At 48.0% G+C, this 25,087-nt stretch overlaps 1 protein-coding gene across 9 annotated transcripts in view; it reads left to right on the top strand.

Moving 5' to 3' along the window:
• Positions 1-25,087, top strand: part of Msi2 (musashi RNA binding protein 2) — a 366,811-nt gene that overhangs the window by 91,619 nt on the left and 250,105 nt on the right. The window lies entirely within an intron of this gene.

Genomic DNA, 25,087 nt, shown 5'->3' with positions numbered 1-25,087 from the left:
AAAAAAAAAGAAGAAGAAAACCAAAACTTAATGCATTACCATGTAACGCCTTGGTTCCTAGTTCCTTAATTAGGCCCGTGGTTTAGCAGAGTGCACCATCTCAATACACAGATGGTTTTTATGTAAAAAATTTTTTTCAAATGTTAATTTCCAGTGACTGATGTTCTGTGCCTAAATCATTTTCCATTGTTTGTATTTGATAAGAACTGTATTTGAACTGCTCTTTTATAAGTTGGAGTCTTTTGTAATGGGATTTAACTTAGTGGTTTTACAGGTGTATGAAAAATGTTAAGCTGTGTATTGTGCTTGAGAGTTTGAAAAATTCTTAGTTGCAGCTAATTTAAGGGGGAAAAATTAAAACAGGTGATTAGCAGCTGCTTTCGGTTTTGAATGCCCTCGCTTAGGGGTTTTGTGTTTGCTTATTCGTGTGCAAATTGGTGTGGTTATTTTGGACGGGTTGAGACAGCCAGCCAGCACTGGCACCTCCTGGCCAGCTGCCTGGAGGCCCATTCAGGGGACCCTTCCCCAGTTCTCCCAGGCAGATTAGTTCCTGCCTAGCTGCTGGGTGCTTGCCCTCTCCCTCACCATTCAGGCCTTCCTGGGAACACAAAGGAGGTCTGGCCCCATTCCTCCTTGTTCCCTGATACCAAGATGCCTCTTCCCCTGGAGCAGAGGACTCCTTTTCCAGCCAAGAACTGCACATTGGTGGCTGCAGCTCCTGTCCCCTTGTTTCGGTTCTGAACTTCTGGTCCCCCAGGTGACAGCCTCTGGATAGCCTTAGGCTCCAGGACCCACCCCTCAGGTTCTAGGAACCCCCATCTCCCTCTGCTGCTGGTGGGGAAAACAAGTTAGGAAGCAGTGGTCTGGGGCCGGTTAGGGAACCCCACTTGGGCAAAGACCTTCGCTCTCTGCTGCTCTGCCCCAGACCTTGGGCTTTCTTGGCTCCATGGGGTGGCGCTTGCTCGGCCCTGATCCCTGCGCTTGCCAAGGCTAGCAGAGCTTTGTACAGGCCGCTGCTGCTTACTTATTAACAATGACGCCTGCTCCCTTTCCAGGCCCTTGTGGCTGCATCCTGTTCACTTAAAGGTGGAATCACGACCTGCTGGACTTGATTTTTCAGTTGAGGGGCTTTTGTGTATGTGTCTTTCTTTGCCCAGTAAGAGGATTGTGTTTTTATTCACAGAGATTTCATCAGTAAATACGAAGGGAAAATGCTCAGGGGGAAATGCTTGCTGTTCAGATTAATAATCACCCTCCCCTACTCCCCTCCTTTTTTTTTTTTTTTTTGGCAAGCTAAAGGTGCTCCCTCATTGCTCTTACTGAGTCTTTGGCCTCACCTTTGACCTTCGTGGATGTGACAGTGCAGCCAAGATTCCTGCACATCCCATCTCCCCTCTGGGCTTAGTGGGTCACCTCTTTCTTTTCCTACTTGTGTCGTGAATGGTACTCCGTGACCCACCAGAACACCGTATGGGGCCGCTGTTCGGGGCCCACAAGGCTCCTAGTTACAGGCCTTGGTGACGGTTTGCCCCTGAAGAAAAGCAACAGTGAAAAGTTGAGGGCAAAGAAAGGAAGGGGAAGGCCGCTGTGGGTTTGGTTTTGTTTTTCTGGACAGCATCTGTACCTGTAAAGCCAGAATGACTTCTGCAGGCATCTTTGTCCAGATGGGTTCCAGTCATGGGTCAGAGTTGGCTTTTCTGAAGATGGCAAAGGTCAAGGTTCAGTACTTGCCAGATCACATGTTTAATGATTCAGGTCATTAGGAACTCGGGTTCTTCAGGGTTGTTCCTCGGCGCGGGGAGGGGGGGCATCTGGATCCACCCACAAAGACTCTCGATGCAGTTGTCTGTCAGAATGTGGGTAGGGAATTGGGGATGGCTGTCTAGACCAGTTAGCAGGTGGTCCTCCGTCCTTGCCAGAGTTGCCCTTCGTTTTTCCAGGCATTCCCAGAGGAGCGCTTTAGATCGTACCCATCTCCTCTAGTTCCTGGAACCAGAACCATTAGATCCCGCTGCTTGGGTCAAGGTGTATGTGTGGGGGGACCTTTAGGAAAGCCAGCTAGTCAAAAGCAGTTGGGGGTCCCCACTTTGGCTGACTCTGTGGGTATTTTAATCTTACTATGAATGCAGCTGCAAGGGAGATGGAAGATGCTGATAGTTAAATGCAGGGACCTTGAAATCAGAAAGACCAGGGCTCGAAATTGAGCTTTCAGCCTCTGTGATTGTGGGCTGGGAGGTACCTGTCTAAATCTCACTTCTTCATCTCTAAAATGGGCTCCCCCAAGGTCGTGTGGGTGAGCCCTCACGGAAAGCTGGTAGTGGTATTGGTAATAGTGTTGGACGGCAGGATATGTGCCAGTCATGGGTGGGGAAATCAGATGTGCGGTCCAGTGGCTGTGGTCAGCCGGTGACATGTACATTGCAGGACTCTGGCTGCTGTAGCATGCTCTGCTACTTGCCCTGGGAAGTACCTGCTCTGGGCTGCGAGCTGAACCCCACTCCCATTTCCTTTCCTGTAGGCTTACTCTGCTTTCTTCTGTGCGCAGTATAGTTTTTAATCCCCTTATGAGTGTTCTCCTGGTCACACTGCCTTAGCTCCGCCTCTGCCCCGCACCCCACATGATGTCACTCAGCACCTTTTGTCTGTGACTTGGTGTGTTCTGGGAAACTCGTTGCAGAAACTGAGAGCCTGGCCTCCACCTTACACTCAGGAAGTCCCCGCATGATGTCCCAGGCTCAGCACCAAAGAGGTGATGTGGATGCTGTTTTCCAGAAAGTTCTTTGCCTTCAAGCATGGTGTGAGGAGGGAGTGGAAATTGGCCCTGCATTTTGTGTACTAGGGCTGGGCTCTGCAGCCCCTCCGAGCAGACATGGGACTCCTGGGGGGACTCCTGTGGACTGAGATTTAGGATGAGGGGAGGAGATGGGCTGTTGATGCATATTCGCTTAGTTTGAATCTGGGTGGAATTTGTACCCTGCCTTGCTTCACAGAAGATTGTGGGTGTCACTGTTGAAACAATAATTCCTCTTTAAAACTTTACCTTTGCCTAGCTGGTGGAGCCTCTTGTCTCTGGGAGGAGGCTGCCTTGACAATGGCTAAGGGCCCTCACCTGCTGGATTCAGGCTTCCCTGGGAAGCATATAAGGTTTGAGCAGAGGGTGGCTCAGGGCTGGGTGCAAGAGAGGAGTATATATCTAGGGGCTCTGGCTCCACTCTCTAGCTCCAAAGCCAACTTGCCCTTGTTCTCTGATGCTCTCCTGGCCCTTGAAGGCCCCAGGAGCCCGGAGCCCACTAGTCTGATGTAGTAGTACTGAGGTGGGTGTTGTTTCTGGATGTTTGTGCAAACCCACAAGAAGAAACTATTACTGCTGGCATTGATGCTCCCGGAGAGATTCTTCTCTGGGTTCTTAGTTCTATTAAATTTTAAGAATCCCTTATTGCTTCCACAGAAGAAAAATTTCAGAAAACGGGAAAAAGTGAATATAACATTTTGCTCAATATTAAAAGTTAATTTAAGACAGAACCAGAAGCCAAGACAAGTGTTTTTTTCTTTCCTTCATTTGGTGATATAATTGACCCTTTGCACCTCCATACAGCTTAATACGCATTGGGCAGAGGCTAATTACAGGGCATGTAGGTGCCACACGGTTAAGGGGGAAATGCAGATTCCGTGTGAACTGCCTCGTTTTGATGGTTCTAACTTGTCCATAACATTTGTCATGGATTTTAACAAGAGGAAAAGAGCATGGGAGAGATACTGAGTGTCTCCAGTCTGCTTCCCTAGATGGGGGGACTGCATGGGGGACCTGTTGTGAACCTGTGCTTTCTGAAGCCCCCAATTCAGAGTTGCTTATTTTCATTTTTAGTTGTGCTGAAGATTGAACCCAGGGCCTGCACCAAGCTAGCAAACGCTTTACCACTGAGCCACATCCCCAGCTGAACCCCAAATTCAAACAAGTGCCCTAATATCTCTCTCCTGGGTCAGTTTGGATATGCAGATGTGGTCAGTCTTCCAAAGGTAGCACAGTGAAATCCCATTTTCTCATATATTTTGCAAATTGTCATTGCCAGAAAATAGAAGATACACAAAACCGAGTTCTCCTGGAATAGATGGAATTTATTTCTGGCACTGGAATAATTGACTGTCAGGAAGGGGCTGTACTCTGGTGGCCTGTGTTCTTTTCCTTCTGGAGGTGAGCACCCCTTAACTCGGCTGGGGCCAGAACTGCCGGGATGGCCCATGGAACCATCTGGAACCCAGGGGAGGCAGGATCTTTGTGAACACATTCTCCTTGTCATAGAGCGATGGACATCAGACTTGCAGTTTGTAGAAGCAGAGCCGGGCTCAGACATTTAAATTAAATGTAAATTCCCATCTCCATCGAAGTTTTGTTCTGTCATGGTGCTGGGTGAGAGAAGTCTTTGCTTGCTTGTGTTTGGTGGCACAGCGTTCAACCAGGATCCAGGAAAGCCCCCTGTGATGATCTGAAAGGGGAGTGGATGAAGTCACTTGTCTGTGGTCACCTGGCTCACCATGGAAATTAATATCTGACCCGAGTCTGTTTGCCCAGTGAGTTTATGGCTTGCTACGTGGCTGTTGTAATGATCCATTGACATGTTGCAACTGCATTTCATGAGAATTTTATTTCATAGTTCTGAAGTTTGAGTCCATAAATCTTTTGAGGATTTGGAGGAGCCATGTGGTTCTAGGAAGGCAAAAAAGCGCCAAGCTTATTTTTCCTGCCTGTGTGCTCTGCCCTTCTTTTCATTCTTTACACAACACCCCTTTGATATTTCCTGCATGACAGAAATTCATGCTCAAGTGTTTATCTTGATGTAATGCTGTTCACGGAATATTTGTATTAAAAAAATAATCTGGAGAGGGCCATGTTCAATCCAAGTGCATGATTTAATTGTAAAGTTCTTAGTAAAAAATAAATAAATAAATAAATAAATAAATAAATAAAAAATAAAAAACCAAAGCTGTTGGAACCCTTCTGTGTTGCTTGGTGATGGGAATGTAAAATGGTGTGACTGAGATGGGAGATGGTATGGCCGTCCCTCAGAAAGGTGCACCCACCCAGCATTTCCACTCTGGTTATATACCCAAGAGATTAGAAAGCAGGGACTTGAATATTTTGTTTGCACGCCAGGGTTGTGGAAACCACCTACATGTCCACCAGCAGATCATGGATAAATAAAATGTGGCATATACAAGAGCTGGAATATTACTCAGTCCTAAAAAGGAAATTCTGACATATGCTACATGATGGATGAATCTTGAAGACATTATTCTGAGGGGAATAGACCAGTCACCCCCCCCCCCCACCTTTGGTACTGGGGATTGTCCCCAGGGGCACTTAACCACTGAGCCACATCTTCAGACTTTTAATATTTTATTTAGAGACAGAATCTCATAGAGTTGTTTAGGGCCTCCCTGAGTTGCTGAGGCTGGCTTTGAACTTGTGATCCTCCTGCTTCAGCCTTGTGAGCTGCTGGGATTATAGGCGTGCGCCACTGGGATTACAGGCATGTGCCACCGCGCCCGGCACTTGTGATCCTTTTATATGAGGTTTCTCAAAAAGCCAAATTCATAGACAGAAAGTGGAATGGTGATTTGATATTCTATATATATTTTCCACAATAAAAACATAATAAGTGAAGATGGGTAGGAGGCCCTGAGTGGGTAGTGGTCAGGGTTTCTCTTCAACCAGGTTGGTGAGAAGCTGCCCTCCAGATGTGCTTTGAACATCTTTGAACATCCTAAAGTGTGGCCCTGGCTGGTCTGTCCACTTGAGCCCACTCATGGGGACCCCAGACCCCAGGCCCTCAGCCTGTGCTGACCTGTCCGTATGTTCCTTTTGAGGATTGGGTGGGCAGAAGCAGCTCCCACCTGAAACCTGCTCTCTGGGTTGTTTTACGTGATAATTATTGTGTTCTATTTTAAGCTGCTTCTCTGCATTTGGTAAGTGTCTGGGATTCTGTTTTTGTTAACTCTCTCTGTGAGACACAATAAAAGAACAGAGAGACTTGGTGTAGGTGGGGAGGGGCTGGAGCTGGGCCGGCTGGGTTTGGAGACACCGTCCCTCCCGTGCAGCCAGAGACTAGATTCCCTTTGGGTGAAGGCTGAGAAAAGACGAGGCTTAAAATAAAAGAAAATACATATTTTCCCTGCTCTGGAAACACGCTTGGCTCCAACACAGCAGGTGGCCGAGGAGCTCAATCTGTGGAAGGCATCAGCGCTTTCAGTGCAATCAAAGTTAAGTGCAGAAATTTAATTAAACGGCATCAAGGATGGCAGAAACTTTGTAAAGCTGCAGTGCATTGTCAAATTCAACAATTATTTCAAGGAACACAATCCACAGATGGCGTCTAATTGATAAATTAAGGTTCTGCTTCTCTAATGGGCTTGCATTTAAGCCCGATTTCCACCCATACAATAACCATCGCCTCACGAAGCCCCCTTCCCCACTCCTGCTCCCTTGTCCCCGCAAGGAAAAGCCACATCGCTCCCCCAGACAGCACCCTGGAAATGCAACATTGGGTCTTCAGCGGTGTGAGGACCTCCGACTTCTTTTCCTGTGAGCCCAGAGTCCCCATTTGAGAGCCTTGTCCCAAGAACAGTAGGACTTCTTTGGGCCTGTGTGTCCTTTCTGCTCTGCTAACCCGGATGTGTGGCTCAGATCTGCCTGCATGGGCTATTTATTTATTCATTTTTTTTTTTTCCTTTTTAGCACGGCTGGCTTTTATCCTCCATGGCACAGAATTTTTGCCCGAAACAAAAGCCTCAATTTATTTATTCTTTCTAAAAAAATTCAACAAAACCCTCTGTTTTTCAGACCTCGAGGTACTTCCTGTCTGTTAGCAGTTGATACCCAACTAACTTACTTTTATTTTTTTAAAACAAAAACAAAAACAAACAAAAAAAACTCACAAAAGTAACTTGCTGTCTCCTAAGGTCCAGCCATGTTCAGAGAAATATCTCCTGTGTTGAGACCCAGTTTGGGGGGAAAAATTTGCAGGTCTTGACTGTTTACCAGAACTTTATTTTGCAGATGAGAAATTTGAGGGGCAGTGGTTTTAGATGACTTGCCTTGGGACAAGTTCTGGGTTGTTCCTACCGATGGAGGAGAGACCTTTGAACACATCAGGGATCCCTCCTTTAAATGGTGGTTCCATTTATGTATTTGTCCCACCAAGTATGCACTGGTACTGTTATTGCTTCTCTGAATGCAAAGAGGAAAGGAGGGTGCTCCTCCTGCCTGCATGGAGCCCATAGGGAGGTGTGGGGACAGACACTGTGCTGAAGCCACAAGTGGACGCATCAGTACCACCTGCAGAGTATCTGGAGGAAATGATGGAATGACATGACAGCCTAGTCCAAGGGGCATCTGTTGGGAACTTCAAGGAGTGACTGCATGGGAGGAAGAACTTAGCATGAACCGAGTTAGGTCAGGAGGGCTGGAGGAGCAAGCTCGAGAGCTCCGTGTACTAGAAAAGCCCAGAAAAGGGCACATGGGGGGAGGAAAGGGCATGAGAAGGTTGGTGACTGGTGGCTCGTGTCATAGAGGTAGATTAGAGCCCACATGCATTGAGCACTTACTGTGTTCCTGGTGCCATTCAGAAGTTTATATACTTTGCTCCTGGATGTACCTCAGTATCTTCTATAGTGCCTTGCGCACAGTAGAGTTGCAGTGTTTGTTGAATGAGTACACCATTCGTCCCTGTGATGTGTATTATTATCCTGACTTTTTATTTGGGGAAACATAGGCCAACAGGGGGTGATCAATTTGTTCTAGGTCTGGGGCTTCTGAACAGACCAGTTTTGGTGCTGGAGTCTGTCCATCTCCCCCACCTGGGCCTTTTACCTTCATCTAAAAGGAATGATGTGTGCACACCTGGTGTGGGGGTCTGTAATTAACAACCCTGATACCCTGTACCGTAAGTCAGTATTTTCGTCTCTTGAAAGAAAGAAGAAATACCCCACATGAAATAGTTAGTGGTGGAGAGGGTCAGATTCCAAACAGAACTTTTGCACAAGTGGCAGCCAGGTCCAAGACTTAACTGGATGACAGTGGCCTGTCGTCTTTGCTCCATATTGAACTTGTTCTAGAACGGGAATGCAGAGGGGATTGGGGGCAAAAGAATAGATCATATTTGCTTATTTCTAAGGTATGACGGTGGGGATGCCACGGCAGAACCCTTTTTAATTGCCTCCTCCTCTGTCGTCCCCCCCCCCCCATGGCGTAGGTGGCTTTTAGAATTCTGCGTAGTCCCTGGGGGCGAGGATCCTGTGCCCGGGATGCCAGCTGATGTGGTTGAATGGCTGTTGGCTGTTTATTTGCTAGTCTGTCATTACCAACACAGTGTTCTGGAGTTGGGAGGCCCAACAGTGTTTCACCCCCCTCCTCCCCCGTATCTAAATATATCCAACTAGTCAATCAGACTTGGCAGCCGTCAGGACTGTGGCTGTCAGATTGAGTTTGCCTTGGATCCTCTGAACTCTTGGCTTGTTTTCCCAGCTCCAAAGTGTATTCAAATAGTGATATCCAAATTAGACTTGCAAACGCACACTCAGGTAGGGGACTCCTAGGGAAGGATGAGGCAGCATTTTGGTACAAAAATGGCATTTCCTTCTCTTTCGCTCTCAGCCGTGGAGCAGAGATGGAGCTCTGCTTGAGGGGGATGGCTTCATGCTGGGTGAACGAGATGCGTGGGTGTGTTTTCCTGAATTGTGATTAAATTTTTTTTTCTTTAATTTTAAGCTGTATCAGGAGAGAGAATGAGAAATTGGTTGCTGATAGAAAGTGCTCTGAGGTCATGGTGGATGTGTGCGGGCGCAGATGTCATGTTGCGCAGAACTGGCCCTGGGGTGCCCTGGTCGTGGGCAGGAGGACGCTGGGAGAGTCCCAGGCCTTGGAGAGGGTGATGCTTCCACAACTGGCCGAGAGGGCCCCCGGCAGCCCCTTTCCTCGCTTCCTCACGCTGCTCCTGTAGCCTAGGAACAGGACCCAGCTCCTGGTCTCTCCCCAGGGGCTTGTTAAGAGGGACTTGTGGGAAGCCAACCAGGAGGTTTTAAATCCCTGCCTATAAGGTACCCTGAGCGCTCCAGGAGGAGCCATTATAAATACACGCCTTGAGCGTCATCCAGGTTGCTTATCTGTGAAGAAGTGTCCCTCCTAGAGAGGTCACCCATAGTAAGAGCTGTGCCCGCAGTTCCCATGGGATGCCCCCTTCCTAGCTGTACAGTGTCCCAAAGGCCCAGTGGCAGTTGGAGTCTACAGATCCTCCTCCAGCATCAAGCAGCTGCATTTGGTTTGTAGGTTTCTGGCCTTAAGGTGGGTTCAGAGAGGGTGGCGTTAAAGGCAGTTCACCAGCTTCGGAACTCAGAGCACAAAAAAATGTAAGCTACAGACTCTGTTCTTAAGCAGCCCCCAGGACACCAAGAACAACGTCTTGCAAATGAATGAACTAAAAAGGTGCTTTGCAAATTGTGGTTTGAAATCCCTGGCCATCTCTGCCACCCTTTCATGGGGTAAAAAAGACTCAAGTCTTTTTTACTCTCCTCCTTTCACCAGCATACAGTGGAATTTTCCAGAGGCTGCATGACCCGTGTAGTCGTCAGGCACTGTTCTGAGTGGTTTTGATTCATCTCATTTAATGGTCACGGCGTTTCTATGAGGTGTAGTCATCCCATTTTACGGATGAAGAAACAGAGTCAGAGAGTGGTTACTTGCTTTTGGCCAAGGCCACACGGGATCCAGGTGTCAGGTTTCATGCCTCCTGGTCTTGACATCTTATCCTGTGTCCCTAGGGAGAGCCGGGACCAGTAGTGTGGAGGAGTTCAGGGGAGAGAGGAGCCAGAATAACCTTCACTATCCCCTTCTTGACAAGAATAGAAGACAGGATAAAGGGCCTGGGAATGAAGTATTGTTAACCAGACTGGTAAATCAATAGACTAATTAAAAATCAAACACTTTTAAACACTGTTGCTGGGTTAATTGTAAACCCACATTGAAACGTTAAAACTTGCCCAGCCCATGAGTTTGAATTATTAACTGAGTGAGTTAATTTCCAGCCATCAGTTTAGGTTCACTGTGAAAACCACAGTTAGCAGAAGGGGAATTTGTGTGCCCTTTCCTGCTTGGGCCTGCCTTGGCAGTTACTGGTGCTGCTGTTTGCATTTTTAATCAGAATATCTTAAACATTAGGCAGAACCTCACAAATTCAGACAGATCATGGAAAAGGACTCTTTGAGTCACTGAGGGGTTGGATTTACTTGTACCTTTCCTAATGGAAGAAATGCCACTGTTTTGCCCCATATCACAGCGTCCGGTGGGGAGAAAGGACCCTTTTCAAAACCCTTTTGGCTTCTAGTGCTGGGTCCCAGGCCACAGTCAACTGCTGCTTCTGTTGCTCTTGGATAATGTTTTCTACCCCAAGAGGCCATGTCCTAGGGGAGAAAGTCCAGATTCAGCCCCAAGGTATCTGCTCTGGAGCGAGACCTCTAGGATATTCAGTGATGGCCACCTGACCCCAAGATGTTTCTGTTGGGATTTCAGCAGAGACCCTGCTACCCCTGCCCTGATGCAATTTAGCAGCAGCTGCAGTTGATTTAAGTTCCTGAGCTGCAGTTGTAACCTGTCCCCGCTGGTGGATCCTGCGAAAGCTGATGGTCCCTTCACCCAGAGAGATGCTCTGTGGTCACAGGGAGCTTTGCACTGAGGCTGGGGACGGGCAGATCCTTGGTGCCGGACATGGGTGACCTCACCAGAGGCAAGAAACCCCACGGTGAAGTCACGAAGCAGGCGGGCTGTTGACGATCCTAGTAGTTCACTCCGACTTGCACAGCGTTTAATTTTTTCCAGAGTTCTTTACGAGATGGTCTTACTTGATCCCCAGGAGACTCCTGTGAGGTCCATAGTTATTTTATACATGACACATGCGGGAAGGCTCGGTAACTTCCTTGAGTGCTGCTGTTTTCTTGTTAATTTGCTAAATGGGCTTTAAAAAAGGAGATAAATGTAAATTTTGGCTCTATAAAATAGTCACATTTCAAATGCTCATGACTGCAATCAATTAATTAAAAAATAGGATAAAATACTCTTCCCACCCCACACATGGCAAGTGCGTAATGTTTGTTCCGTTGGGACAGCTGATGGGGTCACATTACGAGATCGGCCTTCGATAAAAACCACTCTCCACTCCAGCTTGGACGTTGACAGAAAGGAGAGACTTGGGTCGTTTGTTTATTTAGAACACTGATTACTGCTTCTGCCCTCCTCTTCCAGTTACAAAAATGTAGGGACATTTTGGAAAACCACTAAAACTGAGTAGAAGTTCCCTTAACCCCAGGACTTAACCATTTAGAGGTGTTCATCATTAACATTTCCTCCATCCTGTTTTTCTTTTCAAGGAGAGAGAGGAGAGAGGAGAGAGGAGAGAGGAGAGAGGAGAGAGGAGAGAGGAGAGAGAAGAGAGAGAGAGAGAGAGAGAGAGAGAGAGAGAGAGAGAGAGAGAGAGAAAGAGAGAGAGAGAGAGAGATTATTTGCTAATTTGCTTTTACAGCTATATCATGAATCCCCCTGCCATTTGCTATTTTTATGATGTGGTTCTTACTATCTGTGGAGTATTGTGATGTAACGGTTATATTTTGTGACCAAAGCCTACTCTGAGTTAGCTTGTTAATGATTTATTACTATATAAAACACTGGAATATCTTTGTACAATACCCCTTACCAACATCTCTGGTCCCCTCCTTGCAACAGATATCTTTTTTGGGGGTGTGTGCGTGTGCAGGGGATTGAACTCAGGGGCACTCGGTCCACATTCCCAGCCCTATTTTGTGTTTTATTCTGAAACAGGGTCTCACTGAGTTGCTTAGCGCCTCACTTTTGCTGAGTCTGCCTTTGAACTCGCAATCCTCCTGCCTCAGCCTCCAAAGCCGCTGGTATTACAAGTGTGAGCCACTACATCAGCCTGCAACAAGGCATCTAGAAGTAGAATTTTTGGGTTAAAAGCCATTTTTTTTTTCTCGGTACTGGGGATTGAACCCAAGGCCTCGTGTATGCTAGTACTAATGTACCACTGAACCACATCCCCAGCCCTAAGGCTATGCATATTTTAAAGGGGGTTTTATACATATACACACACATAAGTGTGTGTGCATTTGTAATAAAATTATATGACATTACATATCTTTTTATGTTTAAAAATATCCAAATAGCCATACTGTATTGTATAGGTATATTTATATATAATCTTTTAAAAATCATTTTTAATCTCGTGTTGCTCCCATAAGGATAAATGGTGCTACTTTATACCATAACCAAAGGCTTGAAGGAGTAACTTAGTTTTATTTTTGTTTTTTGGCATTGGAGGTAGAACCCATGACTGTTGTTTTACTGAGCTGCATCTTTATTCCTTTTTACTTTTATTTTGAGATAGAATCTCATTTAAGTTGCTGAGGCTGGCCTTGAACTTGTGATCTTCAGATCCCAGCTTGTGGAGTCACTAAGATTACAGGTGTATGCCACCATGTCTGGCACAAAAGTTAACTTAATTTTTAAATATTAACAAGTATTGGGGCTGGGGATATGATGCCTCAAGCGGTAGCGCGCTCGCCTGGCATGCGTGCAGCCCGGGTTCGATCCTCAGCACCACATACCAACAAAAAGATGTTGTGTCCGCCGAGAACTGAAAATAAATATTTTTAAAAAATTCTCTCTCTCTCTTAAAAAAAAAAAAAACAAGTATTTATAAAAGTGATATCTAGGGCTGGACGTGGTGGTGCACACCTGTAATCCCAGCCACTGCAGAGGTTGAAGCAGGAAGACCCTGCCTCTAAATAAATAAATAAATAGGGCTGGGGGATATAGCTTAGTGGTAGAGTACTTGCCTAGCATGTGCTAGGCCCTGGGTTTGATCCCTAGCACCTCCCCCCCTCCCCCCAAAAAAAAAGTTTATGGTAAGCATCTTCATTTGTGCTAAAGAGTAAAGCTGAATTTTTAAAAGACGGGCATTTCTCAACTCAGCTACAGTCGTGTATTCTCTTTCATTGCCCCTCTTCGGTGTGGCATGCAGCTCTTTCTTTCGGGCTTGTTGACCTGCTTATTTATCTTTGGCACACTGGCCTACCCACCTGCGAATCTTACTTGGTTAACATTTATCCAGGCTTGAGGATGGAAATAGTTTTCTTCTGAATCAGAACCTTCGTTGTAACCATCCCCAGAAACTACCACCACCGTCGTGAAAAGAGGGGAGTGTGAGGAGGCTCTACCCTCTTCTATTTACATTTAGGAAATGCCAAAAAGTATGAAAATTAAAAGATGACCTGCAGTCTCACTGCACAGAGAATCATGGTCAACATGTTGATATATTTCTTTCTTTTTTTTTGGTGCGGGGGGGGGGCGTACAGATCAACAGATTGCAAGGCGAGCTCTGCCTGTTTTCTGTGTATTTTATATTTTATCATACATAGCAGCAACAGGTACTTTCCTTTGTAAAAAAATACAAGTCACACAGAAACAAGGCCTACTACTACTCTCTCTAGAAGAAACTCTCAAATGTGCTGTCCACACCCTCTGCCTCCACCTCCTAGTCCTACTATGTGTACCCTTTCTTCATAGGAAATGTTCAGTGCCAGGTGAAAGTCTGTCCCAGGCCATGATTTTGAGAGTCACCACTCAAGTGGGAAGCGAGAACAGTTTCTTTTTCCCCCCGCTGAGATGCATTGATTATATTGATTAATCAATTACAAAAATAAATTCGGAATTTAAAGGGCATCATCTAGTTTCCCGTTCTCGTTTTACAGATCACGAGTTCAAACATTAGTAAGTGCCTGCCCAGGTCAGGTCAGTTAGCCAGTCTGAAACAAAACTGAAATGCCAGGTTCTGGGTTATGTCATTTAAAATACTTAACTTCTTGCAATGCTGGAGCAAGCACTCTACCTTTGAGCTATACCTCCAGCCTTTAAAGAGAAAAGTCTCATTTGCAGAATCGAATCCGTTCCTGTCTAGGTAAGCACAAAAGAAATTGTTGGAGGGCTTTAAAATGCCTGCAGGAATCGTTAGGAGTGGGAGAGAAACCAGTTGACAGTGTTTTCAGGAGCCCCCCCCCTCAGAGCCGCACAGCAGATCTGGCTTTATTTTTTTTGGGGGGGGGCAAAAAAAATAAAGCCAGATCTGCTGTGTGGCTCTGAGCAGCATCCCCAGCCCTTTTTATTTTTTATTTTGAGACAGGATCTCTCAGAGTTGCTTAGGGCTGCATTAAGTTGCTGAGGCTGGCCTTGAACTTGGGATCCTCCTGCCTCAGCCTCCCAAGCTGCTGGGATGACAAGTGTGCACCCAGCTAGAAATGTAGGTCTTCAAGTAGCTAGTCTCGACAGTCACTGGCAGTCCCTCTTAATCAGGAAGCTGATACAACTGCTTCTGGGTTCAGAACCACTGTCACTACGCTTTCTGACCTGGAAACTTCCATTGCTGCCGTGGCCCTGCCATGATCCTGTCCAGAAAAACAGATTGGCCATGGTGGGGGGGGGTGGTCAGTGAAGATTCAGGACATTGCTGCTGAATAACCAAGCATCTCCCTCACCCTGCTGCCAGAGGAAGCAATTAAAGCACAGAACACCGCACTTCCCCTTTCATACCTAGCTGCAGGGCAATCTGAATTAGTGATCCTCAATTTTTCAGAGGTTGGAATGGAAAATGGGCACCCGTTTACCTGGTCTACTTAGCAATTGAGTAAAGACACCAAAAGATACAAAATCTGCTGGAGCCTTAATTTTTGGCTGTGTAGGTTAGACTAGCAGGTGATTAGCAGCCTTCCCAGGCTTGAGCTGGTCAAGTAGGTCAGCAGCCTGTCCCAGGAGGCTGCATGAATAGCGTTCTCCTGGGTGGTCCAGAACAAGGGGCCCCAGAGAAGAAGCCTTGGGAAGAGCAGATGGGGTTCTACTCCAGAGTCGTTCGCTTTACTCCTCAGGTGGGTGTAGCTAGAAACCAGTCTGAGTGTGTAGAAACTGTGGTGGAATACAGGATTGTGTGTCAGATGGCGTGGAATTCTGAGTGGCTGTGGAGACCAGGGGCTGAGCAGGTTGGGAGCAGGGCTGTTAAGCCAGGCAGGCTTCTTGGAATAGCTGAGGATGAGGAGGACATGGTGACAGAACAGTATCCCACAATTAAGAACCAATAATGACATTAGGTCGTGTGTTTCAGGCAAGAATGTGGGCACAGAGGCCACACTGAGTGCACATGTTTGGGGCACTCAGATACAACAGCCTGGTGGGAATGGAGAGTTGTGTTGGGTGCAAACAAGGACAAAGGCAGGGATGAGGGGCTGGCTGTGCTCCCCACCTTCTCTTTTCATGTGTGTGGCCCGTACACCTGGAGGCTGCCGTTCCCACAGCCAAGAGCCGTGAACCCCCTTTGCTGATTTTGGTTCTGGCCGCCTAGGAGCAGCCCACTGAGTCAGCAGGTCCTGCCTTTGAACTCGTGCTCACCTGCTTACTTTAATTAGATGATAGGTAGGTTCCCTTACCTTCCCCAGGGAAGGTTTCTCCCTTCAGGTGATCAGCTATTTGACGCCAGCATGGGATTAGAGCTGCCTCTGTCCAGTTTCCCCTGAGGCCCCGTTACAGGATGTCTGTGATAGAACAGTCACATGTTGAAACAAGTGAAGGCTGAGTTGCTTGGCAAGTCCACAGACTGATACCGCCGGTGCTTTTTCAGGTTTGCAGAGCACACTCGCACGAGATCCGATTTGGTCTTCAGAGGGAAATCACAGAATACCCAGGAATAGCATCCCATTTCATAGATGGGGAAACTAAGGCTGAGGGAGATCAAGGGTCTTGCTCAGGGCCAGGGAGTCAGCAAACTGCAGGTCTGGGATCCAGCCCATTGCTCTCTCCTCCAGGTTGAGCCAGGGTGTCCGCTTAGATTTGGCTTTCAAGTAAGGATTTATTATTGAGTTCAACTCAACAAATGTGTTCCCACACTCTGTGTTAGCTTCCTCAACACAACACAGCACAATACAACCACACAGTGTTGCTCTTTCCACCTGCCAGATCCCTTCTGTCTTCCAAGGGATTCCCTGAAAAGCACAGCGTCCCATGGCTCAATAACAGGTATGTGCTGGATGTGGGGGTGCACACCTATACTAGGGAGGGCCAAGGCAGGAGGATCACAAGCTCAGAGCCAGCCTCAGCAACTTGGCGAGACCCGGTCTCAAAATTAAAAATAAATAGGGGCTAGGGTTGTAGCTCAGCCATCGTGCACTCATCTGGCACGTGTGAGGTACTGGGTTCGATCCTTAGCACCACATAAAAATAAATAAATAAATAAATAGATGGAATAAATTAAGGTATTGTGTCCATCTACAATTTAAAAATATTTAAAAAATTAAAAATAAATAAATAAAAGGGTTGGAGATGTAGCTCAGTAAGCACCTGTGGGTTCAATCCCTAGTTACCCCTCACCTCCAGGGTGAAAAAAGGAAAGTAAGAACAGGTATGTGAGACGTGGACCACTTGAGACCCTGTGTTTTGGAGTTGGAGAAACTTCTGCTCGGTGGATTCACTGGTGGTGTGGTTTTTAGGTTGGATTTTAAAATTCTCTAGAATTTGAATTCTGAGGTGCACACCCCATCTTCCTAACCTCCTTGAACAGCTTGTGTTTATCAGTAGCTAATTGGCTAAATGTTCACATTTTAGAAGCAGAGTCTTAATCTTTTGGGAAAATGGGGCATTGCCACTGCTTTCTACACCCAAGAATTTCTGCCCTCTGCCTGGGGACACACGGACCCCTAAGATCTGCTGGTGAATGAGATCCACCCTCCCCCCAGCTCCTTTCACCCTGGACTGGGAGGTGAGGCTCATGGTTATTCTGGCTGCCCTTTTGACCTCCCAAGACCTTTTTTTTGGGTACTGGGGATTGAACCCAGGGGTACCTTACCACTGAGCTATCTATCCAACCCTTTTTATTTTTTATTTTGATATAAAGTTGCCCAGACTGGCCTTGAACTTGCAATCCCCTTGCTTTAGCCTCCTAAATTACTGAGATTACAGGGATATGCCATTGGGCCTGGCCCAGTACCCTTTTTAAGGTTCCTGGGAGAGAGTCGGAGAGGGAAGGAATGAACCAAAGCTGACCTCGGGTATTGAAGTTCGTCTTTAACTCTGACTTGGACCAGGGCGTTCAATTCTCCACAGCAGTTCCATAGAAATGCCTCTGCCCTGTTACAGCACCCTTTCACGTTGTGTTACTGTGACCGGCTACTCACCCGGAATTCCGTGTTGGTCAAGAAAAGGCCAGGGAATCTGGGGCAGTGGCGGGTGAATGTGGTATAGTCAAGTGCAGCAGATGGTGGAGGGCCTGCTGTGCACAGAGCTGAGTGCCTATTCACCTGGGCAGGGACTCGCCCTGTGAAGGTGGTCGTCTTTACCACAAGCAATTCAAATATATTAGACCATAAATATATTTCCTTGGATTCTTCAAATGGCCCAATGTAGGAAGAAATACATTCATTTTCTTTCTCTGCATGTTTTTTTTAAACACCCCCGAGCCCCCATGAGTAGGGATGGAAGAGGGGAGAGACATAGGTAAACTTTCTCATGCTGTGATCGAAGCATTGTGGGAAGTTCTTCCCTTATTTTTTGCTTCTTAGTTTACTGAGTTTAAGGTTGTCGGCATGTCAGGCTTTGAATGTGGTCACTTGGAGAGAAGGTTCCAGAGTGGACCAGCCTCCTGTGAAGATGACTGCATTCTTCTCATGCCCACAGGGACTCAAATCGTCACTTGGGGTGAGTGATTGTCTTTGCTTCATGTGTTAGAGGTCCCCATGGTGAACCGTGACCTCACCCCTCTCTGACACCCCTGGGTCAGCATCCCGCCACCATCTACGCACACTGGGCAGGCCCACCCAGAGCTGGTTGTTTCCTTCTTGATCCCTCTCATCAAGCATGCCCCCAGATCCTTCAGGAACAAAACCCTAGCACCTTTACCATGTGGCTCTGATCCTGCTTCACCCCTTTTCCCCTGGCTTCTGGCTCTCCCTGTTTTAAGAATGACATAACAAACCCACCACCTGTCTGCACCACAGCATCGGCTTTCCCCAAACTCATCTCGGTCTCAGAATCCAGTTTCTCCTCCCAGGGGCCCTGGGCTGGGGGAGACGTGGTCTCCCCTGGAACTTTGCGCAAGGGTGTCTTTATTTAATTTGACTGTTGCTGTTATGTGGTGAAACATTCAATAAAAGTCGTGATTTATGAGACATGTGGGGCTGCGGTTGTTTTTTTCGGTTTTTCTTCTTCTTCTTCTTTTTTTTTTTTTTTTTGCTTTGTCATCTATCAGAGAGAGAAAAACCAGGCCTGATCATTTCTTGGCACATCCTGTGTTCAGTTAAGAATGTCAGCTGTCAGCCTGTCAGGAAGTTGTTTCTGGGATCGGCTTCTCCCTCCTTTACCTCTTGCCGCAGTCTCCTCTGTCAACAGGCAGAGGCCCCACTCCGTCCTGCAGGCTGGTGATAAGGGGAGGCCGTGGGGAGAGGCTGGTGGCCCCTGCTGTGGCCCCTGCCCTCTGACACCTCTCAGTGGCCACGTGTCCAGTGCAGGTCAGCTCTGGGCTGTCGCATAGGAAGAGGTAGGCAGGGGCCTGGCAGTGGTTTCCAGAGTTTTCTTTGTTCTTGAATACAGCACCTCCCCAGTCCTCTTTGTTTTTTTGGTCTGGCAGCTTTAGAAATCCTTTCTTTTCTTTCCTTTTTCTTTTCTGAAAGTATGTGCATGTTGGATAAAAGGCTCTTGAGTAGAGGGCCCAGCATACTGGGTATTGGCTGCTGAAAATAGGCTAATTGGAGATGGAAGCAGGTTGTCACAGAGGTGCCCGTGCAGGGGGGTGGGAGGAGGATGAGCCCCAGTAGATGCCAGGTTGACTCTTACCACCTCTCCCCTCCTCCTGCTCTTATTATTAGCTGTTTGTGAAACGCTTCCAAGGCTTTGCGGAGCCACCCACAGTAGCATTAACCAAGTTGTGCCCTGCATCTTAAGTACCTGGTTAAGGCCCTGTGCAGTAGCGTCTGGAATCGGTCCACACTGAGCCCCCAGAGTGTGCATAAAGAAGTCTTTAACCCGCAGTGGGTGGCCAGGCAGGGCGGGAGGCAGGCCTGTGGAACAGAGCAGAGCGTGTTCCCCTCTGCCTAGAGCCAGGCTTCCCGGCTGAGCTCTCCACACTTGGATTTGGCAGGGAGTGGTGCTCGCCAGCTGGGTGGAAACATGGAGGACCCTGCTCCTTCTGCCTTCCTAACCGTGGGGGCAAAGGTGGGGCCTGCTGGAAAAGCCCACCGGGGGCTGGCTGCTGTGGGTCTGGTCAAAGTGGGGTTCTGAGGACTTGTGCTGGGGAACTGGCACGACTGGGCAGTCTGTGCGCTCCCCACCCGAGTGCCAAGCAAACGTGCGTTTTGCCTTCTAGTTACTTACATCCAAGAGGGCAGGAGGCCTCCCTGTTTGTGAGCACCCTGGGTCCATTGAATTTACACATCTGTCACCCTGAGGATAATTAGTTGCCTCGCCTTATCCCTGCTACCTGCCACGTGGGTCTACCTCCTGCTTCTGCTTCTGCTTGCTGCTGTCTGCTCTGTCTCGAGATCTCTCTTCTGGTTAATGGAGGGCTTTCTCTTTGGGGGCCCATCTTTTTACCACTTGTCTCCCATCCTTCTCCCTGCCCTGACTGCCCAGGAGTCTGGAACTGGGATTCTGTCCTCATTGGGCTCTTCCAGCTCAGCTTGTATGCTGCCCCATGAGACGCCCTGGATCTCCTCCTTGTTTTCCAGGCTTTCAGAAGGATGCCCCCTTCTTTGCCGCACCCTCCCCCCCCCCATTTTTAAAGGGTCATCTTTCTCTAAGTCTCTCCTGCATGCTTCCTCTCTGCCAGGAAGACAGCTCTGCCTTCTTTCTCTATCCCCACAAGCTTCCACTGGCTCTCCTCGGACTGGCTCACATTCCGTTTCCTCCTGGTCTTTCCTGTTCCCCTCCTGTGTGCCTCACTAGTGAGTTACATGGGGAGGGCAAGAGCTTTGCAAGTCACTCCGGTCCCATAGAACTTTCTGCTAGAGAGAAATTCTCATTCTAGTGCTTGTGCCCGTTGGGCGTTTGAAGTATGGCTGCTGTGGCTGAGGAATTGAATTTTTAATGGGGCTTAATTTTAATTAATTTGAATTTCAGTAGCTATGTGTGGCGGGTGACTGTTGGTTGTCGCAGATGTGTGTCTCCCTTATGTTTGTACTTTCAGCCCTGGCACTGGGCTCTGCCTACCAGAAAAGCCTGATAAATACACTGTACTGCCGAATGAGACGAATCACTTAGATATAGAGTCATCGCGACGTTAGCCTGTGTATTCTTTGCCTATTTTCCATGCAGTTTGATTTTTAAGTTAAAAGATTATACACTTGAGCACCACCAGTGCTTTGGGGGATACAGAGATGAATAAGACGTGGTCTCTTCCTTCAAGGAACTTAAACCTAATGGGTAAATATCTCGTGATAATAGGAAGCAGAATGAAATAAAGTGCCACTCTTTTAGGAACAATTTCCATCCTGGGCCGATGCAGGGAAAGGAGAGGTTGGGGGTGACTGAGGGGGGTGGGGGGTGCTTCAGAACGGCCATTCATTCATTCAGCAGATGTGTTTTGCATGCACTGGGCATGTATCTCTGAACAAAACAGAAAAATCTTGGTCTCACGATGCTTACTTTCTAGTTGGAGGGAGACAGGTTCTAATAAAATAAGTGACTCTTAGGGTGTATTGGTAAATGAGAAGCCAGGAGAAGGTGTGCTGGGGTATGGGGTGGGGGTTGAAGTGTTAAACAGGGCCATCTAGGAAGACCTAGTGGTGAAAGTGACATTTGTGTCAAGGCATTTGGCCTGAGGCTCTAGGGCTTGGGAATCTGGATAGGCAGCAGTAACCAGGGCATGGTATTGTTGGGGACAGGGCCAGCCAGGGTAATGCCTGCGGGTGTGGAGGTGCATGCAGCGGGCAGAGCACCTGTCTGGGACCTGGGACCTGGAGAGCAGAGTGGGAGATGGGAGTGTGGTGGTGCTTTGAACCTTGTGATGATGATTGTCACTATCTCTGCAGAGGTCCTGTCTCCCTGATGAGGACAGCAGTCCCAGTTGTGACTTCTGTTCTCCCCACAAGTATTCATCCACTCCCAGGAGCTTCTCCAAAACTCTGCTGATTAGGGGACAAAAATCTCTTGTGAAGAGATTTTTGAAAGAGAAAAAGTTTGATGCGATCAGATCTCTTCTCTGGGTTCATTGTATCCCAGCTCTCACTCTGTTTTTATGTCTCTCTTGGTGCAGGCAGAGCTCTCTGCTGGGTTTCTGGGGGCTCAGCCCCTGGGTTTTTGCACATTTCTTTGCCCTGGATCAACGAACGCAAAGTAGAAGAGCCAGGATCTCTGAGCAGTGAGCAGGAACAGGGTGGAAGACCAGCCAGGCCTTGAGAAGGACGGGATTTGTGATCAGGGAGAGGGATGTCCCATTTCCAGCAAGTGGAGACTCAGAGACTTGTTGGCTGATCTGCAGATGCCACTTGGAGAACCAGTGTGCCTGATGATCCTAGTTTCAGATGTGTCCCAAGCTTCAGGAATTCAGAATTTGCCTAGCAACAGAAGGAGGGCTTTTGCCAAAGCCAAGAGAGGGCTGTTAGAATAGGTTGCCTTATCACCCCAGGCTGGAACTGACTGGGCCCATCAGGTCCAACTCTTTGTCCACCCGTTGAGCTCCATCTCCTCAGTTGTGGTCTGCAAGACTCTGTGGGACATGACCTTGCCTGTGCCTCTGTCCTTACCTCTTGATTTCTAGCATTGCCAAACTTTTAGTCTGAGACAAGCCATTGTGGCGCTGCCTGCCCTTCTCACCTGATTTTTCCTGAAAAACTCCTGCTCATTCTTTCAAACCCTAGTCAGGCATCTCCTCTGTGAGGCCTTCCCTGCCTCCTCCAACAGAGCTCCTTGTATTTCCCTCTGTCTCTTTTCTATTCTCACACTGCTGTATGTGTTAGTCAGGCCCTTGGGGGATCTTCAGGGACAGAGAACCAAATCATTTAGTTTGGGGTCCCAGGACTTCCCAGGACCTGGTAAGGACCACCTACTCACTGATGGTGGGTGTTAAGGAATTATCAAGCACAGGTGACACAGCCAACTCGAAATGACACCAGATCTGTGGATGCCAGTGTTTTTAGGCCTCTCCCCTGGGTTACCTGATCTTAACCCCTCCCTCCCTCCCTCCCTCCCTGCCTCCCTCCCTCCCTCCTCCCTCTCTCCCTCCCTCCCTTCTGTGGTACTGAGAATTGAACCCAGGCGCAGGCATGCTAGCTAGCCAAGTGCTGTGTCACTGAGCCAAGCCCCAGTCCTTAACTGATTTCTCATCAAGAGTCACTGGTTGTCTTTTACATGTAAAGATGCCTCTGTCAAGCGGCCAGCTGTGTGTGTGTCTGAATAGCAAGGAAGGGGTTGGTCTGACTCAGTGTGACCTGTCAACAGCACTGCTCTCTACTTGTGTCCTTGGTGGCTCTTGCACAGACCTTTGGCCAGTGAGATTTCTTAGGAACAAAGCCTTTTATCTCCCTGGGGCTCGTGACTTGTGCCCAGCTCAGCAATCAAGTGTGTGGACTACGCAAGAGGAAAGAGGAAGCGGGTGACGTGCCCAGGACTTTGAATCATCTTCAAAGTAATCCCGAGCAGGGAACACTCATTCATTCACTTTTTTTATATTTATTTTTCAGTGGACACAACATCTTTATTTTTTAATTTTTATGTGGTGCTGAGGATCGAACCCAGCGCCCCGCACATGCCAGGTGAGCGTGTTACAGCTTGAGCCACATCCCCAGCCCTCATTCATTCGTGTTTTAATCCATATTTAATGAGTGCCTACTCTGTACTAGGTACCTAAGTGCTCAAATGGTGGGTGAACAAGTTGGAGAGATAGCCAAGTTTCCAGTTCCACTCAGGAAGCTTCTGTCTTGGGGAGGCCTGCTGACCATGGCTGATGTGACCATGTACCCCTGTCCTGCACCTTGTACATAGCAGACCCTTAACCAGTGTTCTTGGAGGGAATGAATGAGTGTTGTTGGGTGGACGGGGTTTAGCTGGGCAGATGTTTTTCCCTGAGGGAGAGGAAGCTTGATTTCATAAAGCGCCTGCCAGGGGCAGAGTGATTTCCCTTCAGAAGACCCTGGTCTTCCTGGCAGAAGTGGCCCTCAGAGGGAGCCAGGTGCCGTTTGCTCGGCCTGGTGGCTGATTTGACAGCTCTCTGGAGCAAGCTGCGAAATGAGCCCTCCACACTTTGGCCGACAGCTATGACTCCCCTGTTGCCTCTTCACCTCAACAAACAGCCGGCCCGAGCTGGGGAACGCAGCTCTCCCTTTTCTCCCTCTCGTTGTCTGATTGGCCTGGTGCAAGTGTTTTTAATAGAATGGACATCACAGCCATAAAACATCTGTAACACCGCGTGTTTAGTAAAGTTCCTGGCAGGCCGAGCTCTGTTTGACTGGTGATGTTTTGCTGTGATGGTTGTTTCCTTTTTTCCTCTTGTTTATCCCCCTGGAAAATAAAGTTTTCTTTTATGTGAGGATTTATAGAAATATGTTTCTGGCGTGAGGAGAGTATGCTGTATTAGGATGTTGGTGTAGTTGAGAAATATTACCTCTGAGGCCTGGGCAGCTCTGTCTCCTGTGGAGAAGGACCTTCGCAGTGGTGGGCAATCAGTTCCCCCCCAGAGGGCAAGGAGCTGCCTGGGTTAAGGCAGATAAAGGCCCTGCCTCGAATGGACCACACCAGCATCCTTTTTGCAGGAACAACTTGAAATCTTGGAATGCCTCTGTTGCCAAGCACCAGGGCTGAAGGTGGGCTGATTTCAGGAGAGTGCTCAAGACACCCAAGGAGGGAGGGTTGATGATAATTAGTCACTAAATGAAGGACGTGTGCATTGTGCCTTTTCCAAGTGCTTGGCTGTGGGCCAGGCAGGGAAGGTTTGATCCCCATTTATAGGCAGACAGAGGTGAGGTCACTGGTGGGAAGGATGGTGGGAGGGAGAAGGAAGAGGAACTTCCGGTGTGCCTGCCATTGCAGCCCTAGGTGAAGTGTGTTTCGTGAGCTAACTCTCTTAAAGCTGGTTTGTAGAGGAAGAAGCGGATGTTCAGGGAATTTCAGTCATTTGCCATGGCCACCCAGTAAATGCATGACAGAAGCACCCCCGCCCCCAATTTCTCCTCTTTTTATTCTACCACTTGGCCTGCTCATAGGGTTGGCACAGCGCTTGCCATGTCCTAAATCTCTGAATCTTTCCAGCCTCTAGGACCCTCTTGGGTGTAGGAAAATCACCTTCCATCTTTGAGGGGTGAATTTCTTGCTCATGACTCTTTTGGTTTCTCTCTCTACTTATAAACACCTCTTTGGGTTCCCCCTTTTTCCCCAAAGGAAGTTACTGTGGAGGATGGGGGAACCACATAAGCACATCCTGGGGAGGTTGATAGACTTTTTTTTTCCCTTGGCAGGTAAAATTTATGACTTAACAGATGGTTGAGTTTCAGAGGCCAGTGAGCCAAGGGTACAGTGTGCTTATCTCTCCTTTTGCCCCCTGCTTCCCTCCCACCCCTGGGGACATTTCTAGAACAGTAGAATGGCAGAGCTGGAAGAGATCTGTGTGTGGGAAACTGACCCCAAGCCACAGGCTGGTCATTGGGATGGTATCCAGTCCCTTCCTTCTGATTCATTCCTTTCTTTTGCCCAAATCTTTTTGCCAACATCTAAACATTAATAATGACTCAGGTTCCCCCCTCCGGCCCGGGGAATGGGGCTTTTCTCCTTAACAACCAGATTGGGAAATCACTCCTCCTGTTTAAACCCCCCTGTGGAAGTTCTGCCTTCCTAGCTTGGCCGGCAGGTCTTCCCTGTCCACCTGCCTACTTCTCACATTCCACTGCACTGGCTGCTGCAGCAGCCTTTCTGCTGGATAGGAGAGATGCTGTAGCCTTTGCTGGGGAGGCTCTTCTCCCCTTTCCTCCCCAGCTCTCCCCTGCTGACCTCCAGGCTGCAGGGCAT

This window comes from Urocitellus parryii, chromosome 7 (assembly GCF_045843805.1).
Source record: "Urocitellus parryii isolate mUroPar1 chromosome 7, mUroPar1.hap1, whole genome shotgun sequence".
Taxonomy (NCBI): domain Eukaryota; kingdom Metazoa; phylum Chordata; class Mammalia; order Rodentia; family Sciuridae; genus Urocitellus; species Urocitellus parryii.
This window is presented reverse-complemented; position numbering and strand designations above follow the sequence as displayed.